Raw genomic sequence first — 22022 nt, 5'->3', positions numbered from 1 at the left:
TACAATTCACTAGTGAAGCCATCTCGTCCCCGACTTTTGCTTTTGGGAAGGTTTTGGATGACTGATTCAATTTCATTACTGGTGATCGGTCTGTTTAGATTTTCCAGTTCTTCATGGTTCAGCCTAGGAAGGCTTTGTGTTCCTAAGAACTTGTCCATTTCTTCTAGGTTATTGAATGTGGTGGCATATAGTCCTTTATAGTATTCTTGGATGATTCTTTGTATTTATGTGGCATCCATTATAACTTCCTCTTTTTCATTTCTGATTTTGTTTATTTGTGTCTTCTCTCTTTTCATCTTAGTGTGTCTAGCCAAGGGTTTGTCAATTTTGTTAATCTTTTCAAAGAACCTGCTCTTGTCACATTAATTTTTTCTATTGTCTTTTTGTTCTCTATTTCATTTATTTCTGCTCTGATTTTTATTATTTCCGTTCTTCTGCTGACCTTGGGTTTCATTGGTTCTTCTTTTTTCTACTTCTTTAAGTTGTAACTTGAGGTTATTTATTGAGGATTTTTCTTGTTTCTTGAGATAGGCCTGTAATCACATAAATTTATCTCTTTGGAATGCTTTCGCTGCATCCCCAAAATTTTGGTAGGATGTATTTTCATTCTCATTTGTTTCTATGTATCTTGTGATCTCTCTTCTAATTTCTTCTTTGACCTGGTCGTTCTTTAAAAATATGTTGATTAGTATCCACGTATTTGTTTTTTCTTTCTTTCTTTATGCAGTTGATATACAATTTCAAAGCCTTGTGATCAGAGAATATGTTTGGTATGATTTCAATCTTCTTAAATTTGCAGAGGCTAGTTTTATGTCCCAATATATGGTCTATCCTTGAGAATATCCCATGTACACCAGAAAAAACTGTACAGTCTGATGTTTTAGGATGAAGTGCTCTATAAATGTCGATTATGCCCATTTCATCTAATGTGTCATTTAGGCCTTCTATTTCATTATTTATTTTCTGTTTGGATGATCTATCCATAGCTGTCAATGATGTATTTAGGTCTCCTAGTATAATTGTGTTTTGGTCACTTTCTCCCTTTAGTTCTGTTAGTAGTTCCTTGGTATACTTCGGTGCTCCCTGATTGGGGGTGTAAATATTGATGACTGTTTTGTCTTCTTGTTGTATATACTCCTTTATCATTATGAAATGTCCATCTTTGTATGTTGTTACCTTTTTCTCCCTGAATATCAGTATCAGATGAATACTGATATTCATCTGATATCAGTATGGCTACATCTTATTTTCTCTAGATACCATTTGATTGGAGTGTCAATTTCCACCCTTTCACTTTGAGTCTATGCTTGTCCCTGTAGCTGAGATGTGTCTCATGGAGACAGCATATGGTTGGGTTCAGTTTTTTTTATCCAATCTGCTACTCTTTGCCTTTTTATTGATGAGTTCAGTCCATTTACATTTAACATGATTATTGATATGTGAGGATTTCCTATCTCTCTATCTTTAGTTTTCTGGTAAGATTGTGTCTCCATTGTTTCTTTGCCTTTTTGTTGTTGTCTATTATTACTCTGTGGTGGTATTCTATGATTTTCCCTTCTGTTCCTTCTTTTATTATAGTATATATTTCAGTTCTGGATTTTTTTGAGTGGTTACCATTAAGTTTATGTAAACGAAATTTGATATTTAGAGTATTCCATTTTCTTCATATGCTTAATTTCTCCATTCTCGTATTCCGATTCAGGCCTTTACACTCTCCCTTTTTATCTTTTGTTTGCCACAAATTGTCCCTGTTGATGGTGGTCGAATAGCTTCCTTTAGTATTTCTTGTAGTGCAGGTCGTGTATTAGAAAATTCCCTCAGCTTCTGTATGTCTGGAAAAGCCTTTATTCCACCTTCATATCTAAAGGATATCTTTGCTGGATACATTATTCTTGACTCATAAATTCTTTCTTTCAATACTTTGAATATTTGATTCCACTTACTCCTGGTTTGTAGAGTTTCTGCTGAGAAATCTGATGATAATCTATTGGGCTTTCCTTTGTAGGTTACCGTCTTCTTATCCCTGGCTGCCTTGAGGATTCATTCTTTCTCGTTGATTTTTGACAGCTTCAATACAATGTGCCTTGGAGGACTCTTGGGGTTGAGGTAATTAGGTGTTCTATTTGCTCTTTGGATTCGAGGATCCAGTTATTTACACAAGTTTGGGAAGTTCTCATCGACTGTTTGAATATACTCTCTGTTCCCTTCGCTTTCTTCTCATTCTGGTATGCCCATCATTCTTATATTGCTCTTTCTGATGGAGTCAGAAAGTTCTTGTAGAGTTTTTTCATTGCTTTTTAGTCTCAGGTCTCTTTCTTCTTCCATCCATGTCATTTCCAGGTTTCTATCTTTGACGTCACTGATTCTTTCCTCCATCTGGTCAACTCTACTACCTAAGCTGGCTATTTCATTCTTAATTTTTTCTATTGAGTTCTTAATCTCCAGAAATTCTATTGGGTTCTTTTTTAAAATTTGAATCTCTTTGGTAAAATGTTCATGTTCTTCCTTGATTGTGTTTCTGAGTTTATTAAACTTCCTTTCTGTGTTTTCTTGCATCTCATTGAGTTTTTTCAGAACTGCAATCTTGAATTCTCTGTCATTTAAGTCACATATTTCCATATGTTTGAGTTCATTTTCTGGAGAGTTTTCACTTTCTTTCTGAGCTGTCTTGTTGCCTTGGTTATTCGTGGCAATTAATGATTTATTATTTCTCTTCCTCGACATCTACAGGAGTGTGTTCTGCAATAGGTTGATAGGAAGAGGTTTTTCTTTTGTTTTCCAGTACTTGTTGGTAGAATGTTTGTTTTCCTCTCTGACTGCAGACTTCTTTCTCTCTCACACTGTAGTGTTGTGTTTTCTCTGCACTATTCCAGCTTCTCACACAATGGCGGGATTACCTGGAAGGTGGGTTTCTCCTCTGTTAACAGTTTGCCTGGGTTTTAGGGCGCCACGTCCATGTGGGGATGTAGAGAGCTTTTGAAGTTCCAAAGCTCTTCCTGCACCAAATTTAGAGGCCATGTGTGCCAGCAGTTCTGTTTACTCCTGCAGGGATCCACCCAGATAGAAGGAGACAGGGCCAGGTTTAGTTGAGAATGGTGGCCCAGAGCAATGGTGGCGACCACCACTACAGCCAGTCCTGCTTCCACAGCTCCCTCCCCTTTGCTGGAACTAGTTGGGCTGCGAATCTGTGTCTGCAGACTACAGTTCTTAGAACAGCAAATATTCTGTTCTTTGATCTGACACTGCTACTGTTCCACTTCTAGCACTGGGCAGGTGAGGGCTGGGTGAGCTCTGGGAGGGAGGGAAGGATCAGCTATTCTCAGTTCCTAAGGCTTCTGTTCTCTTGGCAGTGAGGGCTTAAACCACCGTTTTCAGCCTTCTTCCCTCAGTCTTTCCTCTGACTTTTCTGCCGTGAACATTGGGTTCAGCCGTGTGATATGCTGTCCCTCAGCCCTGTGGACCATAAACGGAGCCTTAGCAGTCCGAGTTCTTTCCTCTGCCACAGCTGTAGTAGCTCTGGGATACAGCAAGCTTGGAGCACTTAGCTAGGTCTGCGTCCTTCACCCATGTGGGCCCGTCTCTGCACTTCTTCCTTCCTTCCTCCCTCCTCTGCTCGCGCAATTCGCCCACCTTTAGGTGAATTCAGTAGTGAGGCTCTTTGTCTTCCTTGTCTGCTGTTCAGGGAGTCCTCTGTGGAGTTATAGTTGTTTAATTTGTTGTAAATTCCAGGAGAGATTTCCCCAGGCTCACCTCACGCAGCCATTTTGATGACATCACTCCTGTTGTTTCATTTTCATTTGTCTCAATGTATCTTTTGATTTTTTCCTTGATTTCATTATTAACCCATTCATTGTTTAGTAGTATGTTGTTTAGCTTTTAAGTGCTGTGTGGTTTTCACGTTTTTCTTGTAATTGATTTCCAGTTTTATACCATCATGGTTGGAGAAGATGTTTGATATAATTTCAGTCTTCTTAAATTTATTTTGTGGCATAACATTTGATCTACGTTGGAAAATGTTCCACGTGTACTTAACAATGTATATTGTGGTGCTTTTAGGTGAATGCTCTAAAATTATCAATTAAATCCATCTGATCTAATGTGTCATTTAAGGTTGCTGATTCCTTGTTGATTTTCTCTCTGGGAGATCTGTCCATTGGTGTCAATGAGGTGTTAAAATCCTGTACACTATGACAGTATTACTGTCAATCTCTCCCTTTATGTCATCAGTATTTGCTTTGTATATTTAGGTGCTCCTATGTAGGGTGCATAAATATTTGCAGGGATTATATATTCTTGTTTGATTAATCCCATTATTATTATGTCATGTCCTACTTTGTCTTTTCTTATAGTCTTTGTTTTAAAGTCTATTTTGTCAGATATAAATATTGCTGCCCAATCCTTTTTTTTTATTTCAATATGCATGAAATATCTTTTTGCATCTCTTTACTTTCAGTCTATGTGTGCCTTTCCAATTAAGGTGTGTCTCTTGTAGATACCATAAGCATGAATCTTGTTTTCTCATCTATTCAGCTACCTCATGTCTTTTATTGGAGAATTTAATCCATTTACATTTAAAGTGATTATAGATAGGTACACAATTATTGTCATCTTTATTCATATTTATATTAATATTATTCTTCCTCCCCCTGCTTCTTCTTCTTAAAGACTTTCATTTAAAATGTCTTGTAAATACTGGTTTAGTGGTGATGAACTCCTTTAGCTTTTTCTTGTCTGAGAAGCTCTTTATGTCTCCTTCAATTTGAAATGATAACCTTGTTGGGTAGTCTTGGTTTGTAGGTCCTTGTTTCTTCTTTACTTTGAATATTTCGTGCCCAACCTTTTGGCCTGCAAAGTTTCTGTTGTGAAATCAGTTGACAGTCTTCTTGGAGCTCCCTTTTAGTTAACCAATTGTCTTTCTCTTGCTGCTTTTAAGATTCTCTCTTTGCCTTTAACCATTGTCATTTTAATTATGGTGTGTCTTCGTGTGGGCCTCGTTGGGTTCATTTTGTTTGGGAGTCTCTGCATTTCCTGGACTTGTCTGTTTATTTCTTTTCCCGGTAGGAAAGTTTTCATTCAGTATTTCTTCAAATAAGTTCTCAATCTCTTGCTTTCTCTCTTCTCCTTCTGGTACTCCTATGATGTGAATATTTTTAAGCTTGATGTTGTCTAAAAGGTCCCTTAAACTATCATTTGATTTTTTTTTCTTTTTTTGAGGGGATTATTTTATCTGTTCTGATTGTTTTCTGTTACCTTGTCTTCCAAATGGCTGATTTGATGCTCTGCTTTATATAACCTGCTGTTGATTACTTCTAGTGTTCATTTTAATTATTGTATTCTTCATTTCTGACTGGTTCTTTTTATGTTTTCTAGCTCCATTTTTATGTTGTCTGTTTCTTTGTTGAAGTTCTCACTAACTTCCTTGTGCATCCTTATAGTTAGTGTTTTGAACTCTGCATCTGATAGATTGCTTGCCTCCATTTCATGTAATTTTTTCCCTGGAGTTTTCTCCTTTTCTTTCTTTTGGGACATGTTTCTTTGATTCCTCATTTTGGCTCCCTCTCTTTGTTTCTACATATTAGGTAGATCTGCTACATTTCTTAGTCTTGGCAAGGTGGTTTATGTAGAGGTGTCCTGTGGAGCCTAGTGGCACAGTGTCCCTGATCACCTGAGCCTGATGCTCCAGGAATGTTTCTTGTGAGGGCTGTATGTGCCCTCCTGTTGTAGTTGAATCTTGTGCTGTTGGCACTTCAGTGGGTGGAATTGACCCCAGGCTGACTGGTTGTGAGGCTTGGCCATGACCCGTGTTCTACCTGCTTAGGTTGGCTGACCCCCTGGTGTAGGATTTGCTTCAGTGGGCTCTGGTGTCTGTTTTGACCACCATTTCTCTGTGTCTTTTTTGGGATTTATTTGGTGGTGCTTTGTTGTTATCTGAAGCCTGCCACCAGGTGTGTTGTTTTGGGGCCTCTTGGGAGGGGTTCCTGTGCAGGCCAAGTTCAGCCTCTGCCTGTGACCAGCCTGGGTGTACATGGTAGGAGCTACCAAGCAATCCATTTTTGGTAGCTGTCTGTCCTGGACCTATGGGAGTGGCCACGCTATGAACTGAGGTTGGCTGCTGTTGGTACCAATCCTCAGCAAAAGGCCCACATAACCCCAAGGCCTGCCACCATCTGCTTGCTGCCCATAATGCTCAGTTCCTAAAAGAGCCTTGGGTGGTACATGAGTTGGGTGAGGAGCATCTCAGGGAGTCACCAGGGTGAGGCTGGTAGTGTTCACCAGGTTAAATCACAATCAGATTTGGTGCTAGTACTGAGCCTGGGTGCACTGTTCATGGGTCCACCTGGGGCCTGTGAACCCCCAAGAGTTCTTCAAGAAATACTGCAATGTGGACAAATCCTGGTTGCCAGCTGCAGAAAAAAATGCATTTTGTATTGTTGTTATCTCAAATCACATCATTATATTTATTTTATACTCATTAACATAGATTTATAATTTTTTGTGTGTTTGTCTTTATTTCCTGGAGGAAATAAAAGGTGAACTTATAAACCAAAATTACAATAATACTGTTTTTTATATTTGTCTATGCATTTACCTTTAGTGGAGAGCTTTATAGTTTCATGTGTCTTTGAGGTATTGTGTAGTGTTCATTCATTTCAATTTAAAGAACTATTTTTTGCACTTTTTTTATAGGGAAGTCCTAGTGGCAATGAATTCCCTCAGCTTTTTTCTTTTTATTAATTTGGGAAGTCTTGATTTCTCTCATTTTTTGAAGAATACTTTTTCCAGATATAGAATTCTTGGTTGGCAGATTTTTCTTTCAGCACTTTAAATATATCATTTCACTGCCTTCTGACTTGTAGGGTTTTAGTTGAGAAATCTGCTTATAATTTTGAGGTTCCCTTGTACATAACAAGTTATTTTTCTCTTGCTGCTTTCAAGATTTTCTCTTTGCCTTTGGTATTTGACAGTTTCATTATAACATGTCTAAGTGTGGATCTCTTTGGGTTTATCTTACATAAAATTTGTTATGCTTCATGGATTTGACCCATGTCTTTCTTCAAATTTCAGATTCACTGTGACTTGTTTGTTCATTTAATCAAAACATAAGGTACCCTTGAATGGAAGACTTCCTCAGCCCAGGGCTTGTTTGTCCAACTCTATACCCAAAGATAAAAGAATTTCTTTCTCGTTGCATTTTTTTTTAATTTATTGGGGTGACAATTGTTAGTAAAATTACATAGATTTCAGGTGTACAATTCTGTATTACATCATCTATAAATCCCATTGTGTGTTCACCACCCAGAGTCAGTTCTCCTTCCATCACCATATATTTGATCCCTTCATTGCATTTTAATATTGTGATCATGGGACTCAGCTTCCTTTTCAAACCTAGTCCATCTTCTTTTTCGTAGGGTGCCTTTCAAGTCCTCATACAGTCAGGTAGGTGAGAGGACGCAGAAAATATACAGTATTTAGAACCCAAGCACTCTAATTTAAGTCCAGATTTTTCTTAGCTTAATTATTCAAACTTTATAAGCCTCAGTTTCTTCATCTATAAAATTAGAACATATCTTCCCAATCATCAGAGTCACTATGAAGCCATAAAAAGATCAGGTAATTTTTCCCCCTTTAAAACATATATTATTATTAAATAGCAAGAGTTTTCTGTGCCCCACCCATGTCTCCTTGGGTCCCAGTATATGGCAACATGCAGCTTCCATCTTGTAGAAGCTCCTCCAGACCATTCGAATTCCAGCCTGTGTCAAGAAGAGAAAGTCAAGGGGACTGTGACCACCTTTCCTGCAAAGTCACAACCTAGAATTTGTACCATCACTACACTCTCATCACATTGACCAGGATAAAGTTGCATTACCACTATATGGGAAGCTGGTTGTCATGTGGTAGCTAAGACACAGTGGTTGTATTACCATGGGGATAATAAGAAAATGAGTAAGGTGAAAACAATATTCATAGATACTTGTTGTTGTTACACAGGACATATTACTGAGTCTTTCTGTATCTCAGCTACTGAGTGAAGTGAGTTAATATTTGCTTAGCACTTGGCATGTTTTCAACAAACTGAAGATATTATTATTATATTATCAATAATAATAGGCATAACTCACTAAAGAGTCTTCCTTCTCTGTACATGTACCTGTGTTGTGCAGGGATCCTACATTTTGTGGCCAAACACAACACTCCGTAGAATCTGAGAATCTAGGGGAATTGAGAGGAGAATTCAACTCTTGGGCTTTCCAAGTACTTATATTCAAGCTAAAAAATGCCAGAAGACATTCACCAAACACCACTTATTTCACCAATGAACCCTATTTATGATATCTCTATGATAAACAACACCTGAAAACTCTAACTCAAAGTGTGACTTTTCAGACATGTAGCATCACAAATTATCTGAGATTTGTTAGAAATGCAGAATTTTAGGCCTCATTTCAGATTGACTGAGTCATAATACACATTTTAATAAATCTACATATGACTCATGTAGGCATTCAAATCTGAAAAGCACTGATTTTAGTGCCAATTAAGAGAACCAAGGTTACCCTAGGTGGAGTGTGGAATTCTGGTTGGAGCCTTTCAAAAGCTAACTAATCATGCCTGTAATGTGCATCTAGATTTTGGCACTTAAATGTTCACAACCTGACCCAGGGTGGATATCAAAACCACCTACATACCATAGAGTCACTGCTGATGTATTTATAAGAGAAGTGATAAAACATTCTCCCCCAGGTTTAACCTTTAGTGATAATATCACTAGGGGCCTCAGCTAGGAAATCTTAAGGAGCACTAGGTCACATTTCCAAAGCCTGATGAGAACTTTTCTGAAGTCCTTGTGAAGAAATACAGGAAAATAAGAGAAAAGAAGCTTAATGAGAATCATTTGTGAGTGTGTGTGTGTATGTGTGTGTGTGTGTCTGTGTGTGATCAATTTTCTCAATTTATGACATTATAATTCTCTATTTCAAAATTTTCTGAGGTAACAATCTAAATTTTTATTTCTATAGTAGGATACTGTCTTTTTTAAATTAAAATTTATTGGGGTGACAATGGTTAGTAAAATTAAATAGGTTTCAAGTGTACAATTCTGTAATATATCATCTATATATCACATCATGTGTTCACCACCCAGAATCAGTTCTCCTTCCATTACCAAATATTTGATCTCGTCTACCACTCCTCCTCCCCCTTACCCTCTGGTAAGCACTGAACTATTGTCTGTGTCTATGAGTTTTTGTTTCTTTATTTTTTTGTGTAGAATCTGACCCTTGCCTCTTCAATTCCTCTTCTAAATTAGTTATCAATGAAGATATGCATTGGAAAGTTCAGACTGCCAATTCTGGTAGTCTGGGCCAGGTGTAAATTCCTGACATTGGAATCAGAGCTGTGACTTTAAACAAGTCACTTAACCCTTGTGAATGGAGATTAACCTGTTAAATGAAGGTTATAATCCCTCTCCTACCTACTCAGTGTGATCTGCTACTGGATATCATGAAGTAAGTCCAATTTCTAAATTTGTAAATACAGAGGGTGCCAAAAAAATGTATAAACGTTTTAAGAAAGGAAAAACTGTATTAAAATTGTAATACTCGATATATACTGATGAAAAAAGATGAATACAAGTCACATTTGACTTCTGCAATTTCAAGAGGTGCTCAAAGTGGTTACCATCACTGTAATTTAATAGTTTTTTTCTTTCTTAAAATGTTTATACATTTTTCTGGCACCCTCTGTATATTATTATATATATATACATATATATATATATATATATATACATATATATATATATACACACATACACACACACACATATATATAATACAAAGAATATATATATACACCCACATATATTACATATATATATACACATATATATATATATATGATTTTATTGGGGAAGGGGAACAGGACTTTATTGGGCAACAGTGTGTACTTCCAGGACTTTTCCAAGTCAAGTTGTTGTCCTTTCAGTCTTAGTTGTGGAGGGTGCAGCTCAGCTCCAGGTCCAGTTGCTGTTGTTAGTTGTTGTTAGTTGTAAGGGGCACTGCCCACCATCCCTTGCAGGAGTCGAGGAGTAGAACAGGCAGCCTTGTGGTTGAGAGCCCGCGCTCCAACCAACTGAACCTTCTGGCCACCTGGGAGCTGAGCAGCAGCTCATTGACTTCATTCTAGTTACAGAGGGCGCAGCTTGCTTGCCCATGTGGGAATCAAACTGTCAGTCCTGTTGCCCAGAGCCTGTACTCTAACCAACTGAGCCACCCATCCACCCCAATAAGTACATTTTAAATGGCTTTCTGCTGCCCCATAGCCACAAAAAGAAAAAAAAAATGTAGCCATGGGGTCACAACATGAATAAGAACTAGGAATTTCTAGAAGAACTAAATGAAATAGAGAACAAAAAGACAACAGAAAAAATTATTGTGACAAAGAGCTGGTTCTTTGAAAAGATTAACAAAATTGACAAACCCTTGGCTAGGCTCACTGAGATAAAAAGAGAGAAGACACTAATAAACAAAATCAGAAATGAAAAAGGGGAAGTTATGACGGATGCCACAGAAATACAAAGGATCATCCAAGAATACTATAAAAGACTATATGCCACCAAATTCAATGACCTAGAAGAAATGGACAAGTTCTTAGAAACATATAGCCTTCCAAGGCTGAACCATGAAGAACTAGAAAATCTAAACAGACTGATCACCAGTAACGAAATTGAATCAGTCATCCAAAACCTTCCCAAAAGCAAAAGTCCGGGTCCAGATGGCTTCACTAGTGAATTCTATCAAACCTTCAAAGAGGATCTAATAGTAATCCCACTCAAACTCTTCCAAAAAATTGAAGAAGAGACAGTTCTCCCTAACTCATTTTATGAGGCCAACATTACCCTGATACCAAAACATGGTAAGGACAACACAAAAAGAGAACTACAGACCAATATCTCTAATGAATACAGATGCAAAAATCCTAAACAAAATTCTAACAAATTGAACGCAACAATGTATTAAAAAGATTATTCATCATGACCAAGTTGGGTTCATTCCAGGGGCACAAGGATGGTTCAACATCCACAAATCCATCAATGTGATATATCACATAAGAAAATAAAGGATAAAATTCATATGATTATATCAATTGATACCGAAAAAGCATTTGACAAGATAAAACATCCATTTATGATTAAAACACTTAATAAAATAAGTATGGAAGGAAAATACCTTAACGTAATAAAGGCCATATATGACAAACCCTCAGCTAATCTCATAATTAACGGTGAAAACTGAAGCCCTTTTCTTTGCTCTACATTCAGGAACACGACAGGGCTGTCCCCTATTACCTCTGCTTTTCAACATAGTGTTGGAAGTCCTCACCGGGGCAATTAGGCAAGAGAAAGAAATAAAAGGCATCCAAATTGGGAATGAAGAAGTTAAATTGTCACTCTTTGCAGATGACATGATGCCATATATAGAAAAGCCTAAAGACTCCACCAAAAAGCTATTAGAAACAATCAACAAACATAGTAAAGTTGCCGGCTACAAAATCAACGCACAAAAGTCCATTGCATTCCTCTATACTAACAATGAAATCTCAGAAAAAGAAATTTAAAAAAAAAGCAATTCCTTTTGCAATTGCAGCAAAAAGAATAAAATACCTAGGAATAAACTTAACCAAGGATATGAAAGACGTATATGCTGAAAACTACAAGACATTTTTAAAAGAAATTCAAGAAGACACAAAGAAATGGAAAGACATTCAGTGTTCATGGATTGGAAGAATCAACATAGTTAAAATGGCCATATTACCCAAAGCAATATACAGATTTAATGCAATCCCCATCAAAATCCCAATGATATTTTTTAAAGAAATAGAACAAAAAATCATCAGATTTCTTTGGAACCACAAAAGACCCTGAAGAGCCAAAGCAATCTTAAGAAAAAAGAACAATGCTGGAGGTATCACACTCCCTGACTTTAGCTTGTACTACAGGGCAACAATAATCAAAACAGCATGGTATTGGCAGCAAAACAGACACAGATCATTGGAATAGAATTGAGAACCAGAAAGAAAACCACAATAATATGGACAGATAATTTTTGACAAAGAAGCAAAAAACATACAATGGAGAAAAGACAGCCTCTTCAATAAATGGTGCTGGGAGAATTGGAAAGCCTTGTGCAAAAGAATGAAACTGGACTACTATCTGTCACCATGTACCAAAATTAATTCAAAATGGATCAAAGACTTAAGCATAAGACCTGACAAAATAAACTGCATAGAAGAAAACATAGGTATTAAACTTATGGACCTTGGGCTCAAAGAGCATTTTATGAATTTGACTCCAAAGGCAAGGGAAGTAAGAGCTAAAATAAGTGAATGGGACTATATGAAACTTAAAAGCTTCTGCACAGCAAAAGCAACCATTGACAAAATAAAGAGTCAACCAACTGAATGGGAGAAGATTTTTGCAAATAGTGCCTCCGATAAGGGGCTAATATCCAAAATATAAAAGGAACTCATGCAACTCAACAACGAATAAACAAACAACCCAATTGAAAAATGGGCAGAGGACCTGAAGAGACATTTCTCCAAAGAGGATATACAAATGGCAAATAAATATATGAAAAAATGCTCAACATCACTAATCATCAGAGAAATGCAAATAAAACCACAATGAGATATCACCTCACCCAGTTAGAATGGCTATCATCAACAAGACAAATAGTACCAACTGTTGGAGAGGCTGTGGAGAAAAAGGAACCCTCATACACTGTTGGTGAGAATGCAGATTGGTGCAGCTGTTATGGAAGGCAGTGTGAAGGTTCCTCAAAAAATTACGAATAGAATTACCATATGACCCAGCAATCCCTCTCCTGGGTATCTACCCTAAAAATCTGAAAACATTTATTCATAAAGACACACATGATCCAATGTTCACTGCAGCTCTATTTACGGTGGCCAAGACATGGGAACAACCAAAATGTCCTTCGATGCATGAATGGATAAAGAAGTTGTGGTATATATACACAATGGAATACTATTCTGCAGTAATAAAGGATGAAATAGGACCATTTGTGACAACATGGATGGATCTTTAGATTATAATGCTAGCGAAATAAGTTACACAGAAAAAGCAGAGAACCATATGATTTCACTGATATGTGGTATATAAACCAAAAACAACAAAAGAATAAGACAAACAAATGAGAAACAAAAACTCATAGACACAGACAATAGTTTAGTGGTTACCAGAGGGTAAGGGGGGAGGTGTAGAAGATGAGGGTGAACGGGGTCAAATATATGGTGATGGAAGGAGAACTGACTCTGGGTGGTGATCACACAATGTGATTTATAGATGATGTATTACAGAATTGTACACCTGAAATCTATGTAACTTTACTAACATTTGTCACCCCAATAAGCTTAATAAAAAGAGAACTAGGAATTTCTGAGTGGCATTTAATATTTTTCAAGTCTTTTAAATGCATTAGCTTACTTAATATCCCCCAAATAATAAAGAAAAACATTTTTTCTAATATAGACATAGACATGAAGGCTAAGAATAAATACTACTCAGAAATGAGTAGCATATTCATTGACCATCACTTTTCATTTTCCTTTTCCAACTTGACTTAGAGGTAGAGATTCATTTCATTGCCCATAGTTGTCCTTTTGGAAACAACCGTTTGAAATGTGATGTCAGATATTTGCAAATTGCACAGATGTGCTTTGAACAAATCGGATAGTCAATCTAGTCCTGAGAATTGTGACTCCTAGAGAGACTACTATTTGGCTACAATGATTCAACAAGGGAGCAATCTGTGCCTCACGGAGCTTGTCCAGGTTTACAAAGTTTGGTGTGGTAGATGTGGGATCAGAAGATAAGATTTCTGACCCACAATACATGCTTTTTATACTGAGGTGATTAGAACTTGTTCTTGGGAGTTTATTTTATTAAGTTCTAAAAGTGTCACATCATTAGCTGATAGATTTCTGGCCATGAGCCAAGCTTAGCATTGTAGAGAAGTTCTGGGTCATCCTCACCTCACTCGCTTTGTTTTGGAAGGCTTCTTAAAATGCCATAAACTTAATTCATCTGTGGATGAATTCACTATGGACAAGGAGGCACAGTGTGAACAGTTAAGAGTGGACTGAATTCTGGGAATGAAGGTGGGCAGCAGAATAGAAGAAGGGGAAGAACTGGGAAGACAGGATATTTTAGCTTTTATCCATTTCTCATTTTAAAAAGGGACCAGAATTCTATAAGACCAACTCCAGTAAAAAAATTTTAAAAAGACCAAACTGCCATGATCAAAGAAGCTACTCGTCATTCAATCAATGTATTGAGGACAATTTCTCTCGAATGAAACATTGATTTATTACTTTCTTCTCTAGGTTTGTAAGTGGAAGGCATTGGAAATGTGGTTTCCCCACTTTGTGTGCTGGATGGTATTTTGCGTTCTGTTTTCCATTGCCCTTGGGTTCCATCTGGCCCAGATGCCTCTTCCAAGAGTCCAAGGTTAAAACAATAATGTCAGTCTCAATATGTGGCCATTATTTTAATAAATATTTTCCTACTCATAGAAATATTCATCGATGGTTCTCTAACATTGAAAAGACACATTTACATTTTTTAATGTCGCATTTTGAATTAGGTTAGAGAAGAAATAATGCATTGACCGTTTTACCACTTGCCGTTGGTTATTTGACTACTAATTTGATTGTAGAATTGTTCTTATGTTGTAGTTGTTTAGGCTAAATGATGCATTCAAGTAAGTTTTAAATTGCTGCTTTCAAACTGAATCATAGTCAAAATATACAGAAAATATATTACACAGGTACAAGCCAGGTTCAGTCATAGTTTTTTAACTCCCTCAATGCTATTTGAAAATAAGAAAATTATGGACATTGAATGAAATGCTTCATATTTTTTTCAAGTAAAAAATGTAAAAGTTAAATGATATAGAAAAAAATGTACTATAAAAAAGGAAATAAATACTTTGCCTTCATAATGTTTCCCCCATAGAACATATATGTAATTAAAACATATGAGATGATTCAGTGAAGAACTACAAATGTATTGCATTTTACATTAAAACAAATACCTTGAGTCTGGGTCATATCCAATCCATCATACGTTTGTAGGAAGCAAACATTTTTTTGTTTGTTAAGTAGATTAAAAAAAATTTTATTGGGGAATATTGGCGAACAGTGTCTTTCTCTAGGGCCCATCAGTTCCAAATTGTTGTCCTTCAATCTAGTTGTGGAAGGCGCAGCCCACCATCCCATGCAGGAATTGAACCAGCAACCTTGTGAAGAGTTTGGCCTCTAACCAACTGAGTCATTCGGTCGCCACTGGAGGCAAATATTTAAGTGGAGATCAAAAGCTCAAAATTTAGATATCTTTCAATTGCTCATATCCAAAGCATATCTAAACTAAAAAAATTTACAGAATAAACTATTTTTTTTTAATTAAAGTTTATTGGGGTAAAAATTGTTAGTAAAATCACATAGGTTTCAGGTGTACAATTCTGTATTACATCATCTATATATCACATTGTGTGTTCACCACCCAGAGTCAGTTCTCCTTCCATCACCATATATTTGATCCCCTCTACCCTCATCTACCACCCCCTCCTCCCTTACCCCCTGATAACCACTAATTTTGAAAGGTAAAGGACAATTCAGTGAAAACAAGAATCAGCTAAGAACTTTGGAAACTGAGCTTATTATTTTTCTCCAACTTAAATACAGGACCTTCTATTTATCTTTGACAATGGGCAGGACGATGTGAAGGGTCAACCAGCAGCTACAAATTTTATTTCTGAAATTTATGAGCTTTCTGGGCAGATTCAAGATCATGCACCCTCTTCTGAAGCAGCAGGAACTTGAGGGATGTTTTCAAACTAAGAGGGTTCCAAACATTGGGGAGCAAGCTGAGTCCCCTGCTCCTCTTCCCCTCTGTTTGGTGGTGAGTGGACACAGGACTCTAAGACTGCACATCTGTCATAAGACAGTGCACCTTTCCTGAGGCCACAAGGAGCAGAAATGATAGAATTTTCAATGCTCATCCATCCTTTCAATCAATAGCCTCACCATTTTGCTAGCTATGCATAGAGCCAGAAATATCACTGGATGGTGAACAACAACTTTCCCATATACAGCAAATATCCCTGAGCGAGTGCCTACTGTTGGCATCCTTGAGCCTATGATGGAGATGCCAAGGTGAATGAGGTAGCCCTTTACCTTCCTGTCATGCAAGGAAGGAGGCCTGTGGGATCTCCTGTCCCACTGCCCACATAAGAACACAGGATATGGTGAGGCCAAAAAGGAGTACCCACAGAGCCATAGATGGGGGAGTCATACCACTATATTCTCGCTGGTGGCATCCACCTCTCTGCAATCCGCTCTTGCTAGCTCAACCACCATCTTCTTGCTAGCCCCCATTTTCTGCTAGCCTAGCCACAGCAGTTATATTAGTGGCCAATGGCTCACTGGTTACAGCTGACGGCCAACTAGCCACAGCTGATGGCCATCCAATCACAGTTGATGGCCATTTACTACCTGAGCCAGCACCTTTCCATGTGAGGCCAAGAGCCTGGAAACTGCTCTTTGGGGCTCTGTCCCCACACTTCCCCTTATGAAACTTATAGAAAAAAATAAATGTTTTCCCAGTTTACTGTTTGATTTGCTAATAGTAACCACAGGCTTTTCTGGAAATAGCCATTTTCTCCTTTTGATCTTTAGACAGAAGTTCCTGCCAGCAAATCCCTTAGAATTCCTTAAGAGAATCTGTGGGTACAACTTGTCTAATAAATTCTTAATAAGCCAGTCATGGTATCATGAAATGGCTCAGCTGTCCAGCTGTCATGTGGGGTCTCAGCTCCTGCTCCTCGCATAAGAATGAAGGATATGGGGAGGCCAAAAAGGAACACCCACGAAGCCATAGATTGGGGTGTCATACCACTATATTCTCGCTGGCGGCTGGGTTGGAGACACAGGAAGCAGGGGCCACACGTTCTGCAATCCGCCGTCCACTTCTCTGCCAACCCATCTCACTTGCTACCTGCAATCTACCGTGCTAACTGCAACCTGTGCTTGCTAGCTTAGCCACGGCAGTTATATAAGTGGCTAATGGACAACCAATCATAGCTGATGGCCATCTACTACCCGAGCCAACACCTCCTCATGTGAGACCGAGAGCCTGGAAACTGCTCTCTGGGACTCTGTCCCCACACCAGCTTTCTCCTTCACAGAAGGAAAGGAAAAGTCTCCTTGTGCTTGTCTTGCTTTGGGAAGCCCAGCTACTAGTGACTGGGCAATTTATTGCCAGCCCAAGCCAACACACAGGCATGGCATGACTTCTACTTCCTTGAACATAAACCTCTCTATTCAGCAGCAGCCTCTGGCTCCTGAGTCTTTTCATTTCTCGAAACTGCCACCTCTGGTTGGATGAAATAGCATGTTAACACATTTGAATGTTCCGTTTGAGGTATATTTTCAGACAGAGTAGAGAAAACACCCCTAACCTCAAAGATATTTTCCTGAGAGTTGTTTCTAAGATAGGAAGAGAGTTTATTTTTCATGGCAGAATCATCTCTTTTCATAAATTTTCTTGGACTCAATTTTAAGATTTTAATAGCTTTCTTTGGATCCTTTGTATTTAGGAAGTTTCTTGATGATGAGATTCCAAATTTTTAAATCTATCAGATATAGCCAGAATCAGAAAACTAGGGCTGTAGTCCGAAAACTATGGCCCCTGGACCAAATGCTGCTTAGCACTTTGTTTTTGTATATAAAGTTTTATTGGAACACAGCCATACTCATTCAATTACAGATTGTCAGTGGCTGTTTTCTTGCTACAGCAGCAGAGTTGAGCAGTCAAGATAGAGACTGTATGGCCCACAAAGCCTAATATATTAACTATCTGGCCCTTATAAGAAATGTTTGCTCACCCCTATTGTGTAGGATAAAAGCCAACTTTCCATCACCTATCAATACCCTGCTTTCATTCTCACTCTAAGTACAACCCACTTGTTTACTGTTCTTTCCAGCTCTTCTCTCTTATTCATCCTTGAGCTTTGGGCCCATGATTTTCTAAACACAGAGCACCTGCCTCTCCCAAATGATTACTGGTATTCTGCCCAAACTTCAAATTCCACTACCTGATGAGCCTGTAGTGAAGGAAGTTGTATGAGTCATGTGCAGTTTCAACCCTAGGTCCCACAGTTGCCATATTCTTCTGCCCAAAGGATATTCAAAAATATTTTTGTGCATATCTTTGTGTTGGAATGTCTTTTCCAGATTGATACATTCTTTCATTTTTATCTCAAATTTAATTTATTTTCTTGTTATGCTCTAGTTGCATTTTTGGGTACTTTATGCTCTAAACTCAGTTTGTCATTCAATGCCTTCAACAGCACTCTGACATTGGTATTATCAAGCCATACTGATGACATACTCAGGTTCAGAGAGTTAGGTTATTTGCTCAAGTTGACAAAGCTAGTAAGTTACAGAGCCAGAATTTAAAGCCGGGTTGGCCTCATGTCCAGTTGTCTACAAAAATACTTCATTTACAGGGTATTACCATGGAATGATAAAGAACAACTTATTTTAACTATTCTAATAAAAAGATTTCTAAAAAATTTTACACATTTCTATGCTATCTCATATGATCATACCAAATCTCTTCATGATGACTATTAAAAAAACTTTTATAGTAGTGTAGAAGAATTTGACTCTATAATATTACAACAAATCATTACCAACTGTGTTAGAAATTCTGGTCCACCCTACTCTGATGAAAAACAGGAATAGATTTTTTTTTTTCTTTTTTTTTGCCACTATTTCATTTGTCCGCCCCAGATGAACAGGCTTGAGAGTAAGGTAAAACTGAGCTGACTGAGTGCAGTATCTCCCCATGGTTAAGAAGACAGACTTGGGAGGCAGATAGCTCTAGGTTTCTATCCCGGTCCTCTCACTTATGACTTATGGAATAAATCAGGCATATAGAAAACATCCTCTAAGTGGTAGTTGTTATTTTTAGGTTATTGAGGAAACTCTTTAAGTTGGCTAACTGGAGATCATTTAAACTTATAGTCATGGGCTGCTTAACTATGGGAATGCATTCTGAGAAATGCGTCATTAAACAATTTTGTTGTTGTGAGAACATCAGAGAATGCACGTTTATACAAACCTAGATAGCATAGCCTATTGTACACTTAGGCTGTATACTATAGCCTATTACCGCTAGGCTAAAAGCCTATATAGCATGTTGATATGCTGAATACTATAGGCAATTGTAAAACAACAGTAAATATTTGGGTATCTAAACATATCTAAGATTAGAAAAGATACAGTAAAAATACAGTATAAAAGATAAAAAAGGGAGCTTACCATGAATGGAGCTTGCAGGACTCGAAGTTGTTCTGGGTGAGTCAGTGAGTGAGTGGTGAGTGAATGTGAAGGCCTGGGACATTATTGTACACTACTGTAGACTTTACAGACACTGTACATTTAGGCTACACCAAATTTATAAAATAACATGAGATTAAATCAAGCACAGAGAATATAATATAATCAAGAGATGCAATAAACATGAGGTGTATGAAGTTGCTGCCAGAGTAACATGGCATACTGTCTTACAGCATATGTATATGTATATATATATATATATATATATATATATATATATATATATATATCTCACTAAAAAAATAAAAATATACTAAAGTAAACAAATAACATATTTATTATATTATTATTGATTGTTATGTATTGTACATAATTATATGGTACATTTGTATATGACTGGAAGTACAGTAGGTTTGTTTATACCAGCATCACCACAAATATGTGAGTAATGCATTGTGTTACAATATTACAATGGCTACGATGTCACTAGGTAATAGGAATTTTTCAGCTGTTACATGGGACCACCATGATATATGTGGTCTGTTGTTGACCAAGACATCTTTATGCAGCACATGACTATACTTTTCAGTACTTAAAAGTATTGCCAAGAACACTAAACATGTTTAAGTGATACACTGACATTCGCATGCTTATGGTTTACCTTCAAGATAGACCACGTCTTATTGGAGGTCAGCGTCTATGGTGTGTGCATTTTCTGCTGGTATCCCTAGTATTGCATATTATTTCATTAAGAGTTATTGTTGCTGTTGATTGAGACCCAAACCTTATCTTTAGCCCTATCTGTGCCATCGATGCTAGCCTTGAAGGTTGACAACACAGAGAGATAACCACCGCTCCCAGAATCTAGCTGGCCACAGCTCTCCACTGGACTTCCTGCTGATAACCATAATATAATAATGCGCTAGCGCATCATTAAAATGTGACTGGACCCACATCTCATCCTGCTGATGTGGCTTCATGTGGCCTTGCCACCACAGGAGAGGGGCCAGGGCGCTAAGGGATACTGTTCCTTCAGGGAAGCGTTCTGAACCTCCCAGAGTTCTTCAGAAAGAAACGGTATGGCATCAAATGTGGAAGCTGTCCCAGTATTCCAAAAGTTCTTCACCTAGGAAGGGACCTTAGTCTTTCCTTTAAATGCTTCTGTAATGTAAACAGTGGGTCAGTAAGTGGCAGTTCTAGGAAAGCAAGTGTCCAAGGAAGCACTTTGAAAAGGTCTTTCCAGGGGGTAGCACTCCCCAGCACAGTTGGGGCCACTCATAAAAAATTCACATATTAACCACAGTTGAGGGAAGGTCTTTTCAACTCTGAAATCCTCTAAACCTAAAACTTTGGAAAAGTTATCCTGTAACTTCCAATGAACCACTCACTGATGAAGTCTTGAAGCCTATGACTCACAGGACTCCAGGCAAGGTTTTCCAAGGCTCTGCTCTCCCACTGGGAGTAAACACAGGGATTATCTGGGACGCTGTTACAATGATTTTAGTTCAGTGTGCTCCGGGTGGTGTCTGAGATTTTGTTTTTGTGACAAACTCCCAGGTGACCTACTGCTGCTAGTCCAGAACTATACCTTAAGTAGCAAGGTTTTAAAGGGTATCTGGATTAGGAAGGGTTGATGAGTAATTCCCTTTTCCCCACACTTGGAAGTCAAAGTTCTAAACTTCTTGCCACTCTTCCTGTACTTTGCCTCCACCCCACCTAAGTTGAGTGTTCTGCTTTTAAGTAAAGTTCCTCTATAATTTCTCATCCAATCCAGGACACTTGGGAGTGAAAGGTACATTATGCAGGGATATAAATTGCAAGTGAGATTTTTTTCATATAAGGCCCTGTACTGAGCTCCCCCTCCCCCATACAATTCATGATCTTACATCTTTATTCCTAAAACAGTATTTTTTGTTTTGCATTTGCTTTTGTGGATAAAGAAAACATCCTGGGTTATCTGTTCAAAGGGAAATGAGACAAGAAGCAAAAACCTGTTCAAATGGCAAATAGACTATTTAGAATTTGATGTGTATTCATGAGTCACAGGGGTAGGAAGACGAACTTAACTGCACCAGGTTGGTAAACCACAAACTCTCTGAATCAATAGTATTCAGTTTGCTGTTCTAATAATGGCAAACACCAAGGTGTACCAGAGTAGGTGTGCGGGGTTTCCTTCCATTTTTTTTTTTTTTTTTAGTTATACCACATTTGAGTACAGTGTTAAGTTCATTCAGAAGAGGCAGGAAGATTTTCTGCTTCACTGTCAGGGAAGAGAGTGAGAAGTGAGAAAGAGACAGGATCTCATCATCTGGTGGGTGCCACCATTCTCCTGTTGGACCCTAACAGAGTGATTTGGTGGGTTTTATATTTCATTTAATCCTCACAAAGACCCACTGGGCTAGCACTGCTCTCCACTGTAACTGAGTAGGAAGCAAGGCTTCCAAACGAATGTAATATCCCAGATGAAGTTGGGGTTTGAACTTGTGCCTTCCAGATTCTGAAGCCATGGTTCATGTTTGTCAAAAAACAGTTTTCCAGGCCCAGGAGGCTGCATCTTTATCTTGCAGGTGAGGAAAGTTGGCTCAGAGGATTAAGGA

This window comes from Rhinolophus ferrumequinum, chromosome 23, assembly GCF_004115265.2.
Source record: "Rhinolophus ferrumequinum isolate MPI-CBG mRhiFer1 chromosome 23, mRhiFer1_v1.p, whole genome shotgun sequence".
Taxonomy (NCBI): Eukaryota; Metazoa; Chordata; class Mammalia; order Chiroptera; family Rhinolophidae; genus Rhinolophus; species Rhinolophus ferrumequinum.
Note: the sequence above shows the minus strand (reverse complement) of the source record.